The sequence below is a fragment of the Papio anubis genome, chromosome 2, assembly GCF_008728515.1.
Source record: "Papio anubis isolate 15944 chromosome 2, Panubis1.0, whole genome shotgun sequence".
Lineage (NCBI taxonomy): Eukaryota > Metazoa > Chordata > Mammalia > Primates > Cercopithecidae > Papio > Papio anubis.
Window position 1 is genome coordinate 26,572,628 of NC_044977.1, and position 19,888 is coordinate 26,592,515.

A 19,888-nucleotide genomic window follows, 5' to 3' on the forward strand; every position below is an offset into this window, starting at 1 on the left:
TGACTTCTTCTCTACCTTCTCCAGCGTATTGCCCTTGTCAACATGGTCCAGAATGAATTATGACCAAATCACTACTCTAGTGAGTGGAAAAGATAAAAGGGAAATGAAGGGTTATGCCTTTCCTATAAGAGTGCAGCCAGGCAGTTGTACACCTCATTTTCCCCATTCCCACTGAAGATTACTTCAGCTAATGCTACTGAAAGTGACGCAGGAACATGTACTTTCTATTCTGGTTGGCCACATGCCAAGTTAAAATTAGGGGTTATATTACTAGGCTGGTGCAAAAGGAACTGGGGTTTTTGCCATTAAAAGTAATTAATGCCATTAAAAGTAATGGTAAAAACAGCAATTCTTTTTCCACCAATCTATTCCTAGAGAAGAAACAGGTGATGGATGTTTGACAATTAGTATTGTCTAGTTTAAGCAGATTCAAATAACTATTTTATTTTAAAATGTATTAAACATCTTTAAAAAGAGTGTGAAATCAAAGAAAGAATATCTGACAAAGGGCCAAGGGATACTGGTCCTCTCCCAGATCTACCAAGAACTAGCTGTGCAACCTTGAAGCAGTCACTCGACTCCTCTTAAATTTGGTATGCCATCTGTAGCATTGAACTAAAAATACTCAGCTGCACCTAAGCAAAAGATTCTCCCTAAAACTTTAGACAAGTCATTTTTATCAAATGTATACTAATTATAAAAACTCAACAGCAGAAATATCTGGCTTCCAGCCCAAGGCATACCAGATGTGTCTCTTAAAAGCCAAAAGCAATTGTCTTTATCTTTGAAAATTAAGAGAAAAAACAATCCAAAACTCAAAGTGAATGTAATTTTTTCTACCTCTGTCCAGATGGAACTTTGCAATTGCCTCACTGACGGGGCACAATGACCTGGCTGAATGCACCATAGGACAACTGGCTGACATTCCTGACATCACGGCTGATAGGCCAGCCAGATAATCTTCCAGCATGAATATAAGAAATGAGCAGTTTGTATTTGTACAGTTAATGTGGTTGCCACAGTATTTATTCATGGAAAGCTATTAGTTGCGAATGTGCCAGATAACTCTAAGAAGTGCTTTACTTGGGTTCACAAATCACAGAAGATGCTGAGATGTGGTCCTATGTTGGATCTTGTCAGAGATTTTGTCTTCTTCATTGAACACATTTCCTCATAGCCCATTTGTGGTTCTGCTCTCTTTGCTATCTACTTTCCAATGCCAGAAGAACATTCATTCACAGGGCCAAAGCCAGTCATGGCAAAAACAAGGTCCTTTGCTCCTCTTTCCATGAATGTTATGAAGTCTCCGTCCATAAACAGAGAAAGGAAATTTGTTAGTCTTCATCTTGTGGCCAGAGTCAGAGTTCCCCGGAAAACCATTTAGTCTGAAGAAAATAGTATCCAGCCATAAAACAAAAAGAAATATTCTAGTGTCTACTAACATTGTAATCTAATACATATTTAAGAGAAAATAATCAAGAAGGGTCTCAATCAAAAAAAAAAACAAAAATATAGAATAACGTCTCTTCATTTAGGTACTAACACTGTAATCTATCAGAAACAATGATAGTGATTTAATGCTACACTTTTTATTTTGATAACTTTTAACTTGTTGAGTGAGATACATGATTAAAATAAATGATTAAACATATGCTGCTTTACATAAATCAAATGTTCTGTGGGAATCAGTGATTTTCTTTAATGGGTTAATTTGGTGTTCTGTTTAGAAAGCAAAAACCAGATGTGATGACAGAGCACAAAAAGATAGATGTTCATACCTGCAATAGCAACAACAACCTCCACAGTTAATTTGACAGAACGAATTTCTGTGGATGCATTTAATAATTGAGGTGCTGAGTAAGTTCAATTTATTCATTCTGGTCTACTTCACACAATGGGGGTTGAGTCACTGGAATAAAATTCTCGTGCTTTCAATCTCAATCTGTCTTTTGTTTACATTTTCTTTTTCTTAAGTCAGGCATTTGGTAATATGGGCTGAAAAAACAGAAGACAAAGTATTAGTGCACAGCAAAATCTTTCAAGGTCTACAATTACTCATCCTCTCTATAGCTAATTTTGTTATGAATACTTTTGTAAAGTGGAGAATAGTTACCCTGATGTTAAAAATAAATCTTCAAAAACTAATTTTGGCATCTGAACTACAAAAATAGTTGTGTTTAGTAAAAAGATCATTTACTTGAGTCATAAAATTAGGACTTGTATCATGACTCCACCATCATTCAGTGATTCAATGAATATACACATATATATCATATAAACTAACTGTTATGCTGTGGGCAGTAAACAAATATTAGTTTATATTCTAACTTAAGCATGAGATTTAACATAAAAGTCTTTACAGTACACTGGGTTAAGAGCATTAACTCTGGTGCCAGACTGCTTGGGTTTTAATCCTGGCACTTCTGACTTTGTGTCTTCTGTGCCTCACTTTCCTCATCTGTAAAACTGGGATAGAGTATTAGTCCATTCTCAAACTACTATGCAGAAATGCTCAAAACTGGGTAATTTGTAAAGAAAAGCAGGTTTAATGGACTTACAGTTCCACATGGCTGGGGAGGTCTCACAATCATGGCAGAAGATGAAGGAGGAGAAAAAGGCATATCCGACATGGCAGCAGGCAAGAGAGCATGTGCAGGAGAACTGCCCTTTATAAAGCCATTAGATCTCATGAGACTTACTCACTATCACGAGAACAGCATGGAAAAATCCCATCCCCATGATTCAATTCCCTCCCATCCGGTCCCTCCAACAACAATATGTGGGGATTATGGGAGCTACAATTCAAGATGAGACTTGGGTGGGGACACACCCAAACCAAATCAGATAGCAATAGTATATACTACCTAAAGTTGTTATGAGAGTAAATGGAATTTATTTATTTGTACTGGGGAGAGGGGGCCAAGGATATAAGCCAAAAAGGAAGCTACATGGAGTACCAGCCTTCATCCCACACATTTGGGTCATGCAGAGTAGATGACACTTGAACCTCCTGGCTGGTCATGGACCAATGCAATACAAAGCAGAGCTTAGCCCCAGAGGAAAGAGCTTGAGGATGAGACCACCAGCAGGGGTCAGAGAGAAGATGTGGCAGAATCTCTCAAGGGCTAACCATACCTGAGGGACCAGCTTGGGTCTCAGTGCCCGAGTCGTGGGGCCTGTTGAGGTCACCAGCCACATACCCTGTGTCCTTAGGCAACAGTTTATGCCTGTGGTAATGACAAATAGGAAAAGCGATGCGATAGCAGGCAGTCATATGAGAAGACAGATGTCTTTTTCCTCTTCCTCTTTCCACGCCGATACAATAAGCAAAAGTGCTGGGAAGGAACTTGGTGAATAAGTTTATATCATACCCTGGCGGAGCTCACTAGTTGATAAGGCAAACATGCAAACAAAGAAATACTGAACAACTAGCTTAAGGACTTTATAAAGGTATTGTTTGTGTTGGGTCCTGAAGGATGAGTATGAATTCTCTAAGCAGGCAAGGGCGAGAAAAAAAAAAATCTAAGTAAAATCTGATGCAGATATCAAGAGGAAATTCTCTGAGGCATAAAAGTGCACGACATGTTCCCAAAAGAAGTACTCAATTAGAATTATGGGCACCAGGAGACAGGAGGATGAGAAAGAAGTTATAGAGGAGGCAAGAAAGAGGTGCTCCAGGATGGAAGGTGGAAAGAGTTTCATACCAAGTATTGAAGGGCATTCCCTTTATATCCAGACAAAGGTTAGAAATTTATTCTGTAGGAAATTAGGAACCATTGAACAGCAACAACAACAAAAAATGGAGACTTTTGAGTCTCATGTGTCATAAATTATCTTTCTGACTTTTTAAAACAAAATAAACAAACCGGTGGGAATGATTTCAAGAAGAATATTTGATATAAGAAATTTTAGGAAAAGAAATAAACACCATTACAGGGTTGCAAGGGAATTTATATAGATGCATTTTACTAGACCAGAAATCTCCTCAGGCACTAGAAAACCATCACAAACCATTAATTTCATGGTTGCCTGCTCTGTTAAACCCTATGATTTATTTGCTCCATACATACACACGTACTTACATACATACAGATGTACCTACATACATACCTAAATGGACTGGCCACAGAAATACCCCCAAACTATGTGATGCTGATAAATACATACTAGCATTTGCTAGAGATTCAACTCTCTATTGACCCCACTTTAGCTCTCTATTTGACCCCTTCTTTTTTTCCAATTGGGAGAAGAGGAAAATAAGGCAAATGAGCCACAATTTTTGGCAAAGCAGATTTAAAATAAGGTCTGCCAAGTTCAAAATTGAAAATGCAGCAGCTGTTTGCACAACACATGGGCCAACAAACTCCTGCATGACTGACAATATGCCTTTGCTTCCGGCCTCACAATCCTTGACCAGGGTATTCGTTTCAGCAGCTGTCAGCTAAATCTAGAAGGAAGAAGGTTTCTTCTTACTATAGGGAGAGGAGCCCCAAAAGGAAAGAATTAAGGTTGCGTACTCTGTAATGGGAGTGCTTCTAAGGAGAAAATCTGTGCTTCCAATGAGGGGGGAATGTGCATGGGAATAGAAAAGTAACATTTCTCACAATGTGGGTAGATTCAACACAATGCGTGTCCCAAACATTTGGAGAAGTGTCTTACTTCTGCTGCAGAGGAGAGCACCAGGGGCCCAGACATGGTGCATGGGACTAGAAGATACTAACTGCTTTTTGAGAAGGCACCTATGTCTGCCATGGCAACAGTGGAAGTGGCAGGAACAAACACTGAGAAAGTGTCTAAGGCAGTACCATCTCTCACATCAGCCCAGCAGCTGTGATGGGAGCAGGCCAAAGGCATTTGTGGAATCAGTTCAACAGGGGCAATGGCCACAGGCTGCCAAATGCACAGCCAGCAGATGGAGAAAACTGCCTAAGGCTCAAAATGTAAAGGAATTCCATGATGATAATTGCAGTTAAGAGCACCCAAGGACACAGCAATGATTTAGAGAACAAAAACTTGGGGGAACTGGAAGGCAAATAAATAGCCCTTTTTACCTTCCTCATTCAACTGTAAAACAAATAGGAAGAAAGGAAAGTTGGACATATGGATATAAAATTATCACACTAGTGATAAAGCTTATTGCAGAATGTAGCTCAAGATCTGTAGTTAAAGTGGCTTGTTTAGGTTTCATCATAAACCAGACATTGGCATATCTGGATAACCACAAGCCTTGTCTATTGAGGCAGGCTTGGTGAAAGGAATACCTGAATTATATGTGCTGGGGACAAATATATCTGGGAAGTGATAAGGAGCTGAAATTGACACATGCGGACTTCCATGTTCCAGATAACATTATTCACTCTCCCACCCATGGGTAGGAATAAAAAGAGAAAGGATAGAGGTTCTCTCCCTAACGCACAGTAATATTTTCTAGAGAGTGAAGTAGTAATTCTCTTCCCTTCATGGAAATATGAGGGGCATAAAGGGGGAATACTATTACATTAACTATAATAATAGCAACTATTATTTATGAAATGTTTGTTATTTTCCAGCATTGTGCGTTGTGTGCATTATCTTAAAACTCACTACAACCCTATGGGTAGGCACTATTTTTAAACCTCACTTTAACAGATGAGCAGATGGAATCTGGGGATTAGGTATCTTGACCACGATTATAGTTATTAAGAGACAAAGTGTGGATTCTGTGCTTCAAATACCTGGATACTTCTGTCTCCTACAAGTGAGAATTGTGAGTTCCTTAGTGTTCTACCAGGAAGACAGAGACTGGGTAAGGATAGAAGTGAGTTTGAGTTCTATATATTGGAGGAGGTGAGGGCAGGAGAGCTGACAAATAATTCTTGGGTTAGTTATAACCTACTCCCTTCAGATGCTGAGTTCCCTGTTAGATAAATTCTTCAAAGTAAAAATATGTTGTTTCACAGAAGCTTAGGGTTACTTAATTATATCACATACATAGAAAACATAGTCCCATATTCTAAGCATATACAGAGAAAAAGCTTATAGATATGAATGTGGGTGATGGTCAACTTACCTAAGCTTTGAGTCACCATCTTTTTACCTGTATCTATATCCTTCAAATATTGCTGATGAGAGACAATAGTCCGTTTCTATAATAAAATAGTATTCTTTTGCAAGTATAGAGCAAGATTATGCCAAATGGAAGTACTTACAGTCCAAGACACTTACATTGTCATCAACCTATGAAAAGCAACCCAAACTCTACAGACGGTTGAGTGATTTATAGTAAAGCTTTTTTAATTCCTACCATTTGGTGGTAAAAAGAGCAAATAGGATAAAACAGCTATCTTCATATGTGATTTGAATAGTTCAATGAGAAACAGAAAACATTGGGATATTTTTATCTCTGTAAATTTGTTACTAAGTGGCCTTCATATGCTTTTTGAAGCCCTAATCTTTTCCCCATCTGGATCATAATATAATATATATAATATTCCACTAAATAAATACAAAGATGTTTATAGTACTATTTGCATAACCTCTTTTGGTAGATTAGGACAATATTATATAAAAATACCATCTCAAGGGAAGATTAAGTTTTGACAGAGGTGTCAATAACTCACATTTGGTCTTTGGTGTCCCTAATTACCATCCTTGCTTTCTCCAGGTATACAGAGCTCCTGCCTCTCCAGACTTCTCCTACCATGAAGATAAATGATCTGGTTAATAAATTAATGCAAGTCTCTACAGATTTCTGTTTTAAGATTAGTCTATAGCATGACTGCAGAGCGAAAACAAGGCAATAGATACATGGAATCCCAAACACAAATAAAGGAAATTTAGAGGAAGGAAAATCTTACTGGTTTCCTTAAAATCACACCACCACCACCTACATGACACCATTTGTCCCACCTCTGAATGTTAAGGCTAATTCATAGAATTATCAGCTATAAAAAGAGATTTAAAGTTTGTAAGTTCAGGGATAAGCAGAATAACAGAGTCCAGTGGTTCTGGGAAGGCCTCTCTGCTATCCCAATAGCTTTTATACACAGAGGATTGCTAACTAAAATCCCCAAATTAGAGAGTGTCATTTTGTTGTCATCTTTTGAAAGTGTACATATTCCCAAGCTAGACAACATTCTCAGCTTAATAATGCATCCAGCCAATATTTTCTAAGATACTTCTATGTGCCTGGCTGTGTGCTAGGTACTAAGGATGCAAAGATATTTATGTAACAAGCTCAGTAATTAGGTGGAAACCCAGACATGTAAACAAATAACTAAAAGGCAATATAATACGTTCCATAGCAGAAGAACCCACACAGAGATGAGAGTAACTGAGTCACCTGGGAAAAAAAAGTCTCAGAAGACTTCCTATAAAACACAGTCTTTTAACTGGATCCAAAATGAGTGCAGTTTTTGATCAAAGAAGTCAGCAAGCATGAAGCTGCCGAGACTTGAAAGGACTTTACAAGAAAGGAAGGAATCAGATGTGTGCATAAAATAATCTGTTTATTTACAGCTTTTTGGGGTCCTAGAGAATAAAGTAACTCTATCTAAACTCAAAGAACATTCATACATCTCCTCTTGATTAGAGCTAAACACATAAATATGCACTAATAAACCAATGTACTAAAAATATGCAATCTTTTTACTAAGAAAACATATACCAACAGAGATATGGGTAAATGTAGAAACTACTAGATAAGTCAGCAGGCATCAAGATAGAAAACAAAATTTTTTAAATTGTGGTTTTATTATTTTTTACCTATGTGAATTCAGCTATCTATTGTTTATTTACTTAACATTATTAAGTGCCGCCAATTGCCATGTGCTTTTCAAGACACTGGGGATTTATTAGAGAAGAAGCCAAAGTAACCTAACTTCACAGAGCTTACGTTCCTACAGAAGAATATGGAAAATAAACAAGAAACAAATATGTAATATATTCCAGGTGTGGCTAAGTTGAAGCATCTTGCAAGCAACTCAAGGAAAAGAAAACCCACGTGAAATACAGGGAAAAAAAGGAGAGTTTAGATTGAGGCATTAGAGACTGGCTGAAGCTGTTAGAACTTGAGGAGCCAAGATCACAGAGACTCTGAAACCACCAAGAGGTGGGCAGACATTGTGTTGGTCATTTTTTCTCGCGGGGAATTTCTTGGAATGCTGAAAACCAAGTCAGGCAGTTTCCACACCCTTACGTGTCTAAAGGAGTCACCTGGTCCTCTGAATGTCAGGATCTGGGGAACAGGCACAAAGAAATTATGCTACTGGTTATACTCTGGTTACTGCTATTACTGTCCTTTGTCCTTTTTCTCTTACCCAGGAGTCTCATGACTTCTGTTAAGCAGCAGAGAAGCCAAGAGAGGCGTCTCCAGTCTCTTCTTCAAGGGCAGAGGGTGTTTTGTGTCTCACCATGCTGCAAAAGATGTTCACCTCTGGTCTGAGGGAGATAGTGTTTGTTGCCCTTTCCACAGAAGCTTGTCTTTTCCTCTATAGAGAAGGTAGGGGAGAAGGTTCTTGGTAAGGCTTTCTGCCCTTTCGTTTTCCTCTTCCACAACATCTTTTGTTCCCAACTCCTTTGCCTGCATCAAGATGAAGGCTTTCTCAGGACTCCCACCATGCTCCTACTCTCTCTTGTAGGTACCTGGTGAGCTCTGTGGTGATTATGCACATACCTGCAATTTCCCCTTGTGACTGCAGCTCCCAGGGATGCTATGCACTCATGCTAAACCAAAGTCAGCTTTTAGCAATTTGTCAAAAATTGTAGTCACATTCTTCTGAACACATTTTATGGGGTCCAGCATCTACTGCAAAAAAGCAAATGCTCACAGTCTGTTTCTCCTTTCAGGTGAGTATCTTTCTTGAGATTTTGGGTTAGTTGGCCGCTCCAAAACCTCAGCTCTCTGATGAATCCAAGAACAACTATGAATTTGCAAATGATCTATTTTTTATATTATAAGGGTACAAAGGATGCCCTGATCAGCCTTTCACATCCTAAGCAAAAACCAGAAGATAACTCTCTCCTTTTTTAAACCAGTAGAACACACAGTTCATCTGTATGTTGGGAAAGAAATAGTCACTTATTCCCATCCCTTTTATAGCTTATCCTTTACTTGAATTTTACATATTTAAATGTTTTCACCAAAAAAAAGTGACAAGTATGTGCAGTGATAGATATGCTAATTATCTATGATTAATGAGTTAATTATTTCATGTTGTATACATATATCATAACATCACTGTATACCACCAAAATATATATAATTATAATTTTTAAATTTACAATAAAATTTTAAAATTAAAAAAGAATCTAACAATAACAAAATTCTTTGTGAGATATAACCTAATACTTATCAAAATGTTGAGCAAATGGTTGTGGATTTACTCTGTCTAAATACTTCGGTCCATAAATAAGCACATATAGCTTTTTATGTCATATACAGACAGATGGTACAAAAATGTCAGTCCTCTTATCATAAACTAGTGGAGTGACAGGCAAATTAATGAAACACATGTCCTTTTCTCTGATATTTAGTGTACCACCATATGATAAAAGACTTTAAATTAGGCTTTATAAAATCTTATTTTCAATGGCAATTATGTAACTGAAAGAAGATTGTCTATCAACAAATTTCACCAAATTGACTAAAGGTACTAATTAAATTAGCAAGTAGTTTTAAGTTAATAGCAGTTTATGTCCTAATAGTAAGTGGGTGGTTCATATTTGGCCTAAGAAGTAGCTCATGGGATTTAAGATACAAAGAGTAAGTGTGTTTCATTTGAACAAATGAGCTTGGAAAAAAGTACTTCTTGAAGAATATCTTGGAAAATAGAGGACTTGGAGGGAAATTTGATAAACATAGGTCAGTTTTCTACCAGATAAAGAGGCTTGTTTATAATTAATCTGATGGTGCTAAAAAGGCTTTTAATTAGATTTCCAACAGAAAATGGGAAAGGATAGGTTTGGGGTCTGAAACACAAGAGTTCAGCCATCTGCTGCCAACTAGCTCTTGCCAACATGTGATTTGCAAGTTAAATGATGCCAGTTGATGACATATGGTGCTCCTTCTTTAAATATCTTACTCAAAATGAGTTTGCTGCTCTACCCCTTGGCTAAATACTAAATGCTCTCAAATGCTGAGTTTGGACTTTCAGAAGAAACAACAGTTGCCACAGTTTTCCTTAGCAAACAAATCTAAGTAAAGGAACACAGATCTAAGTTGCTGGCTATGTGTTATTGTCCTGTGGTGTGATTGTGAGTTACAGAAATTTGGCCTCTGAAATGTTCACATTTAGAATTTACAAACTTGAAATTATCCTCAGTTTTAGGGGAAGGAAGTAAAGAAGACAAAAGTCACCTCTCTAGGTTTTGATCTGTATTTGAGGAAAGAAGAAAGATAATCTGAAAAAAAAATTATTTGGATCTATTGCTTCATCTCTAGAAGGATGTGTCTGTCAGTTGGCAGAAGGGCTCAGACTGTCTTACAATGCAGTAGCTGTCAAAAATTTAAACCATCAACACAATGCAAAACAACCTATTTTTATTCCCAGTGGTCTAAAGCTGCAAAATTCTGTGTCTCTCAAGGTTTTAGGCTTGGCAATAGTTACAGTTTTGTCTCCAGAATTACTAATCCCATCTGGCTTGAATTAACGTCACAACATTTTTTCCAGACCCTTTGATCTGTCAACCTCTACAAAATTCTCCATAGCAGTTTTAATAGGAACTAACTAAACACATCTATGTAAGCCAATAACTACACTTGTGCTAAGACTATATAAGTACACACAAACACACACACATACATCTTCTACTAATCACACCACAAATTTCTCTACCTGCGATACATCCCTATTGGCACTTGAAGGTAGGGATTTGAAGCTATTTGATTGAAAATGATGGTGTCTATTGATCACAGTTTTTCTCTCAGCTGTTTGTACTCCCATATCCAGTCCTAATTTTGTGATCATCACTAAACCTTATAGGTATCAATGGCAGTTCTCTTTCCATAAGACTTAGCCACCTGACAAACTTGCAACATTTTCTCCTGCTGTCACTATGGACTACATCGCTACAAAATTACATTTAACTCCTTTTCTTTACTATACCCATCTGCCATACAGCAAAGACTTTATGGATTTCCCAAACAAGGCAACATATCTTAAATATTGATGGCAGCGGCAGCCCATCTGGAGTGGCGGCTGCAAAGCTGCCAGCTACAGTGAGGGAGGTCCAGCGGGGGTTGCATGCCCCGAGGAGACGGTGGGGCAGGAACAGGTGGGAGCTCTACCCGCTAACCGAGTCAGCAGGGCAGGGCAGGGCAGGGCAGGGCAGGGCAGGAGTCCGTGCTCCCAGACACAGCTGAAGCCTCCTGGGTGCAGCTCCAGAACTTGGCATCTCTATGCTCTGGGCGCCCAGGAAGCCCCCCTTCCCCAACAGGATCAGAAGTGCCTGCTCCTACTCCCTGGCCTCCCCCCATTCCTGGAACCCACGCTGGTGAAGAGCGAAGGTGTAGCCAAGCCCAGGCGCTGTAGCGACCAGCCGGTGTGTGTGCCTCAGGGAGCACCGACGCGGTCAGCCTCCTGCCGCCTCAGCCCTCCCCCCCGACTTTGGACACTGTGTTAGTCTGTTTTCACACGGCCGATAAAGACAGACTTGACACTGGATAAATTATAAAGAAGAAGAGGTTTAACGGACTTAAAGTTCCACGTGGCTGAGGAGGCCTCACAATCACGGTGGAAAGCGAAAGTCACATTTTACGTGCCGGCAGGCAAGAGACAGGATGAGAACCAAGCGAAAGGGTTTTCCTCTTATAAAACCATGAGATCTCGTGAGACTTATTCACTACCACGAGAACAGTATGGGGGAAAGCGCCACGTGATTCAATTATCTCCCACTGGGACCTTCCCACAACACTTAAGAATTATGGGATCTACAATTCAAGATGAGATTTGAGTGGTGACACAGCCAAACCATATCAGACACTGACAAGCATGGGACGAAGGCCAGGGCAGTGACTGACAGTGGCTGGACCCAGGCCTGCAGGCACCCCTTGGCACAAACATCTTGTGCACTGTGGAGGGCATGTTGATGACATTGGGAGGCAGACGGGTTCCTGGGTGGAAAGGAGCAGGTCCCCCTTGAAGTCCCACTTTCAAGCTAGGGATGGACTGGAACCTGAGGGCCACACTACTAGTTCCCGGTTGAGTCCCTGGCCTAGAGTGAGAACTTATGGGTGCTTTTTCCAGGTCCACCCATGGCCATCCATAAACCAATCAGCACACACTTCCTCCCTTCTGAGCCTATAAAAATCCCAGAATCAGCCAGATTCACACAGATGCTGGGACTACTAGCCGTGGGAAGGAGCTACCCACTTTGGGTCTCCAGAGAGCTGTTCTGTGGCTCAATAAAGCTCCTCTCCACCTTGCTCATCTTTCAGTTGTCTGCATACCTCATTCTTCCTGGATGTGGGATAAGAACTCAGGACCCATCGAATGGTATGACTGAGAGAGCTATAAAACAAATAGGGCTGGAATGTGCCCCTACTGCTCACCATGTTGTGGGCAATGAGGAGGAGGAAAGAGCTGCGGCCTTTTGGGGAGCCCAGACATAGGAGCCCCCCAAGCCAGGGCTGTGACACCCTCTTTGGGGTTCTGTGGTTTCTGGAATTTTCAGGCTCCCAGGAGCCACTATGTACCCTCTGTCTAGATGCAGGTGCCTGCAGTGGAAGCCATTTGCGGTGCATCTGATCCAGCCACAGGCTTGCATGGGAGTCAGCGCCTGAGCCGGTGTCTGGAGCTGCCTGCTCTGCTTCAGCAGCCAGCGTGCCTGGCTGTGCACAGTGGCCGGACCCCACACTCACTTGCTCATGCACCCTGTGCCACTCCATGCCCGACTCACCCTTGGCAGGCATGGGATCCAGGCTGGTAGCCTGAGCCACACTCACCCTGCCAGGCCGAGTGGGTGAAACAAGCTCAGTGGGCCCCAAACAAAACTCAAGCAAAGGTTCCACCAGCCACAGAAATTTCCAGTTGGAAAAGCGACACCCGATGGCTCCCATGACAATATTTCATTACTTTTTATCTCTGTGATACAGAGGATTTAAAAATAATGTAATCGACAAATAAGTGAAAATGTAGGTTGATGAACCAACACACAAAAAATAAAATGCTGGTAGAGCATGAAATGATTGTTTTGGTTTTCCTTGGGAAGACAAAGGAAATTGGGGTTTCAGGGAAACTGACTGACATGATGTATTAGTCTGTTCTCACATTGCTATGAAGAAATACCCAAGACTGGGTAATTTATAAAGAAAAGAGGTTTAATTGACTCATAGTTCCACATGGCTGGGAAGGCCTGAAGAAACTTATCATCATGGTGGAAGGCACCTCTTCACAGTGTGACATGAGAGAGAATGAGTGCTAAGTGAAGGGGGAAGCCCCTTATAATACCAGCAGATCTTGTGAGAACTAACTCACTGTCACAAGAATGGTATGGGGAAAACCGACCCCATGATTCAGTTATCTCCACCTGGTCCCGCCCTTGACACATGGGGATTATTACAATCCAAAGTGAGATTTGGGTGGGGACACGGAGCCAAACCATATCACATGAGCACTGACCAATCAGAACATAGCTGGTTTAGAATAGTGTCTTGCACTGGGAGGCCCCTACCTGTGTCCAGAATTAAAACTTTAATTGCTGGACTGTGACAAGAGACAGAAGTGAGTCAATAAATGATAGGAGATAATTTGACTTAGGAAAGATGCTATATAAAACTAGCTCATAATCATTTTTATGTTTTAATAACCAATATGTTATATTTTTATACAATGGCTGAGTATTAGTCCCGGTCTATAGATTTGCTTCCAATGTTCCCAATAGTGAATTTTGTAACACACAAGGTTTCAGAAAATAAATCTTCATAGTTCTACACTAAATCCTGAAGTTAAATCTATTATATCTCTTCATACCACCAGTATCAATAAACACAGAAAAATCTACTTGTTCAAGAATTGAATATGAGATGTGTGTGTCTGCATGTGCTGGAAATGGTGGGTAAAATTTGTGCATTTAAGCATTCTAAACACTTAAATGTATGACTCAAATGTCTCAGCTTTACTAGACTTTAAATACGAATATTGTCACATTAATCTACTTGTTCAAGAATTGAATATGAGATGTGTGTGTCTGCATGTGCAGGAAACGGTGGGTAAAATTTGTGCATTTTGGCCCTCTAAGCACTTAAATGTATGATTCAAATGTCTCAGCTTTACTAGACTTTAAATACAAATATTGTCACATTAATTGTAAAGTCTTATTTCCTGTATTTAACTACCACCCTTACTTGCAGGCTTCTACCCCACCCTACCTATGGTATTTCTGATAATTCTTGGAGCGTGCTTGTCATGTGCTTATGAAGCAGAATAGTTCACAGGAGCCATATGACTTGCTCTATGTGCTTAATGTCTCACTTTCCTACCCTTTTTATGACTCTCTACACGAGAGGTTTCTAGACTGTGCCTCACATGCTGATACTGCTGATGTTTTCAGGACACTACTTTATAAACTGTATGGTTTCTGCTGCTTCCTGACCAGGACTTCAGGTACCAACTTTTCTCTGTAGTGAAGAGCAAAATTCCGAGTATTAACCCTGCGTGGTACACTGTCACTAACATGGAGCAGGGGTCCCTCTTAGGGGCCTGCTACCCACTCCCCACTCTCCATGCATGAAAAGAAAGAAAAATTTTGAGTTCCTTCAAGGAAATTTCCAGGCACCTAGCTAGCTTTGAGAAGTAAATGAGCAACTTGATAAGCAAAAAGGTGATAATAACTTAAAACAGCAGCCAAGGAAATTTGAGCCTCAAGATGTTTGATTCCCTTGGTAGGTAAAGCTAATATCTTAACATATGTTCCTGAGTTGTTTTTCAGAAACCTGGACCCCTACTGGGTAGAAAATGCCATCCACTGGCATGTAGATCTCAGAGAAGGGGGCACTGAGGGTTGAAATCTGACCACTGTTTTTTGTTCTAAATTTTTTCCTGAGGGTCCTGGAGACAGTCATGCCCACAGGCCAAACTTCAACATTCCTTTCTCCTAACCCCAAGACTTTAGACAAAGATTTCCTCTCCTAACCAATCCCAAAACAAAGAATCTTTGAATCCACCTATAACCTGAAAGCCCCTGCTTCAAGATATCCCACCATTTTGGGCCGAACCAATGTATAACCTCCATGTATTTATTTATCATTTTATCTGTAACGTCTTTTTTGAAATTTAACCCTGCCTTTAAAACCGCTTGCTTGTAAACCATCAAGGAAGTCAGGTCTTAACCGTTAGCTGTCCAATTCTCCTTGCTTGGCACCCTGCAAATAAACACCATGTCTTCTCTTGCTGCAAATCTCAGTGTGAATGTTTGGTTTTACTGTGCCAGAGAAGCAGACCCAGGCTTGGTTTGGCAAAACCAACCAGGCCACAAGGTGTCACTGCTTTTGCCCTTTCTCACACAGTCCTTTTGCTTCTTCCTCAACTACTATTTAATAATGGTTTCCTCTGAACTCAAAACTATTCTAGAAGGGCAGTGAATTGAATGGTGCACAATAGAATGTGACTCAGACTACACTATGAGTGTCCATCCTCTTGCACACAATGATTTACCTAAGTAAGGTCAAGTAGAATCCTTCTCAGAGGTTGACAAGGCTACTGAAAGAGGGATAGTTTTTCTCCTTCTGTGAGATCATAATTTTTTAAAAACTAGCTAATCTGGACCTTCCAGGAGCCATCTAGATGCCACACAGAGACAGTCTGTCTTGAGAATAAAGCCAAGAAGAGTCAAGCACAGCATAATTTAGAATTGCTCTCACTAACAGAGTTGCCACCACGCAATGTTTTACATTTGAACCGATTCAGAATAAATGGAAATAGTTTACTTTCTCAGTTGCTATTAGCCGCACTTCAAGTACTTAATAGTCACACATGACAATTGAATTAGACAGTTGAGATATAGAACATTTCTATCATTACAGAGTGTTTTATTGAACAGCATGATCTAAAGGAAGAAACTGAGTTCTAATTTTATCCTTTAAACCCCTGTATCCAGCATTGCCTAAAGCTGCATCCACTTTAAATTTCATTTTGATTTAAGCTAACATAATGAAAGTATGTTTAACTTTTACTTGTGATCTTTAAAAATTTGTAACATAAACTAGCCCTCGGTCCTTTTCCTCAGAACCAGATGCAGAAAACATACAATTTTCTCATGTTTTTCCAGGGTGGTTTTTTTTTTTTTTTTTTTTCCCATGAACTGTCCTGAGAAGACTCAACCTCAACGTCTGCCTCAGAAAATATATACACACACATAAGCACACACATTTACCATGAAAAGAAATTTGAGGCAGGGGTTTGGTAGGTGTTATCACAAAGCCAATCTCTAGTGTCAAAGATAACCAAACCTGGACATTGTTTAAAGTGGTGAAAACAGATTTTATTCAGTAATTGTTAACAGTAGGAGAAAGAGCAGAGCTGCATTCTGATTTGCAGAGAGGTGACTGGGCAACTTAAAGCAGGGAGTCAAGTGAAAAATTACGGTGGGTCAGTATAAATGCCATTAGGCCAGCTGTGTCTGCTGGCTGGCAATTACTGAAGTTAGGATTCTGGTCTGTTACAGAACCTGGAAGACAGAGACTCTATCCTTCCTGATGATTGCATTTCAAAGGAATGGCTTTCAGGCCCTTGAGAAAGATACTCTTGAGTTGTGTGAAATACAAATACATCTCAAAGAAACAGAGAAAGGATTTACCATTTTTTTTGTTTGTTTAATAAACATTCTAAGAAAGGGAAACCTATCATCAGATATTGAGTAGAACAAAAGGAAAATTCTTTTGACAGCCCAGAGCTTTTCAAGACAGGAACTCAAAAGAGGACTGGGTTGTCCCAGAGACAGGCCTTAGGTTGCTATAAGCCATGTTAAAGTTTGGTCAAGTCTCCGTAGTGCACGGGTTTGAACGGAGTATTTGTACCTAGAGTTCTTTGCAGTTCTCATTACCTAGATTTTTCCAGAATGCAAAGTCAAATGCAAATTATGTAATGTAATCTACAGGGCAACACTCTGATGCTGATATCATTATCCACTTTACAGATGAGGGAACTAAAGCTCAGAGGGCTTAAACTACTTGTTCAGGTCACATACCAAAAAATTAAGAAGCATATTGGAATCCAGATTTCTGACAAAATTGTGTTTTTCCTTGTATCACCCATAACTTGTCTCCCTACAGATTTCCCTAATTTTTCATGCATGTTTCTGTAACTAGTTTTCACAGAAGTGCCCTTGCCTTTAAATGACAAAGCCCGTAAGATTTGAATAGGAAGGGAAAAAAAACTCAGAAAATGTCAGAAACTTGTGATTAACAGGCAGCAGGTGTATAAACTGAAAGTGCGAGACTCACATCCATTGTCATCTCAGCAAATGGCTTGGTCCCAAAGTTGCTGAAGGGGGAAATTTGATTATCTTTGCTTCCCCAGAAGACTGATAAATCGAATTCAGACTGTTATTGTTCCAGATACAGCCTGAATCTTCCATAGGATTTTAATCAGCAGCAGCATTATGTAGCATATGGGAGTTATTTGGCTGAAAGGAGACTCCAACTGTCACGGGTACATCCGCTCAACATGAAAGGAAAATAATAATACAAAATAATGGGGCTTTCTTATCTACAGAGCAACTTCCCTCTGAGAAACTCTGTGGTTTACTGTACTACATCTTTACAACATCCTGTCGTATACGTGGGTCAAGCTACTACTTGACTATAATCTTGGATGCTTACTGGCTGATTCCACCAACATTTTAATGTCTTTCATAGCTCTTTCTCTATCTCAACTTATAAATCCCATTTCCTCTTACTTTTCAATCTTTTCTGTTCTCTTTATTGGTTGATTAACTTTCGCCCATCCCTACCCATTTAAATTCTCATCCTTCATTCATCTTTCTCAGTACTATACTATGTGTTTTCCTTTCCTACCTTTATTTTATAGAAGCCTAGACTGGAAATTAGGATTCGTGTGGCAATAGAGTCTTTAGTTCAATTACATCATCCTGTTTTTCTACAGTAAAGGGGAAATGTAAATTCACTTTACTTATTTACTCCGTTAGTCACCAAAACTCTATTAACTCTATTGAATGTGTTTGTTTCAAGATTCGAAAGTGAGTAACACACAGTCTTTTCCTTCAAATATGGAAGACACATCAACAGCTAATGACAATAGAATGTGATAACTGTCATCTTCTTACTGAGCCCATTAAAGTACAGAGAAAACACACTAAGTACGCTAAAGGTTTGTAAATGCACCAATCAGCACTCTGTAAAAACGCACCAATCAGCGCTCTGTGTCTAGCTAAAGGTTTGTAAACACACCAATCAGTACCCTGTAAAAACGCACCAATTAGCGCTCTGTGTCTAGCTAAAGGTTTGTAAAGGTATCAATCAACACGCTGCAAAAACAGACCAATCAGCACTCTGTAAAATGGACCAATCAGCGCTTTGTAAAATGGACCAATCAGCAGGACGTGGACGGGGCCAAATACGGAAATAAAAGCTGGCCACCCAAGTCAGTAGCGGTATCTGCTCGGGTCCCTTTCCATGCTGTGGAAAGGTTGTTCTTTCGCTCTCTGCAATAAATCTTGCTACTGCTCACTCTTTGAGTCCGCACTACCTTTATGACCTGTAACACTCACTGTGGAGGTCTGCGACTTCACTCCAGAAGTCAGCAAGACCACGAACCCACCAGAAGGAAGAAACTCTGGACCCATCTGAACATCAGAGGAACAAACTCCAGACACACCATCTTTAAGAAGTGTGACACTTACTGCGAGGGTCCGTGACTTCATTCTTGAAGTCAGCAAGACCAAGAACCCCCTGGAAGGAACCAATTCCAGACACACTAATAGCACCATTTTCTTAAAAAACTATCAAGACTCCCTTGAAATTCCTATATATTGTCCAAAACGTGTAGTCAAAAGTGGTGAACTAGTCATTGCCAGTTTTACGCCCATGGGTAAGAGATAAACTTTATCAAATGGCAGTGAAAGAGAAATGATCATGAATTACACACTGATTCAGTAGTGGAGCCAGCTAAGAAGATACTATTTCCTATCCCTGTCTCTGGACCTAATCATGTAACTTCAAAAACTCAACTGTCAAAAGAGAGAGAAGATGCCTTCTCTACCATGACATTACCATCAAAGTGTTCAAGTTTAGAAAGGAATACCTAAAGTAATGAATGCTTGCAAAAGAAAATCTATGCTGTCTGTACATGGGTTGGAATTCAGTAAGAAAGAATTCCTCCTTCAGAATTAATAATGAAAAAAAAAAAAGGGATTTCATTAGCATCAAAAAACCTATGTCATTAGCATCAAACCCCAGGAAAAATCAGGCAGGAAAACAATTCTGAGTGTCTCAGATAAGGCCTGAAAATCAGAATCTAGTCACTTGGGATCCTGAGAGGAGTGATGTTGTTGAGAGCTTATGCTGAGCCTAAAAATTAGGTAGCAAAAAGGCTCCATATAAGATTATAATATAATCCTTTTTTAAAAAATAGAAATAATAACCTTTTGTTCCATTCTCTTTGTATAAACACAATACCTAGGACATAATAGATGCTAAATAAATGTTTATTGCATAAATGAGTAAACATTATTTTCATGCGCTCCAAAACAAGATTTAAAATAATTAGCGTAAAGAATTATAAACATAAAAAGCCTTTTAGATTAAAAAACCATAAGCATAGAACTAATAAAAACTGCATAGAAAAAGTTCAAAACCCACATATTAACCTCCCAGTAAATTTGTTAATCTCGATTTGTAGTGACAACACTGTTATTGCAAAACCAATACATCTTAGGCTAATGGACTAATTGC

At 39.6% G+C, this 19,888-nt stretch overlaps 1 long non-coding RNA gene across 1 annotated transcript; it reads right to left on the reverse strand.

The window, feature by feature from the left end:
- Positions 1-1,011: 1,011 nt before the first annotated feature.
- Positions 1,012-2,601, reverse strand: LOC103881557. Its single transcript, XR_643056.3, has 2 exons — positions 2,559-2,601; positions 1,012-1,995 (listed from the first exon to the last, which is right to left on the reverse strand). It is a non-coding gene; the product is annotated as an uncharacterized LOC103881557 (long non-coding RNA).
- Positions 2,602-19,888: the final 17,287 nt, after the last annotated feature.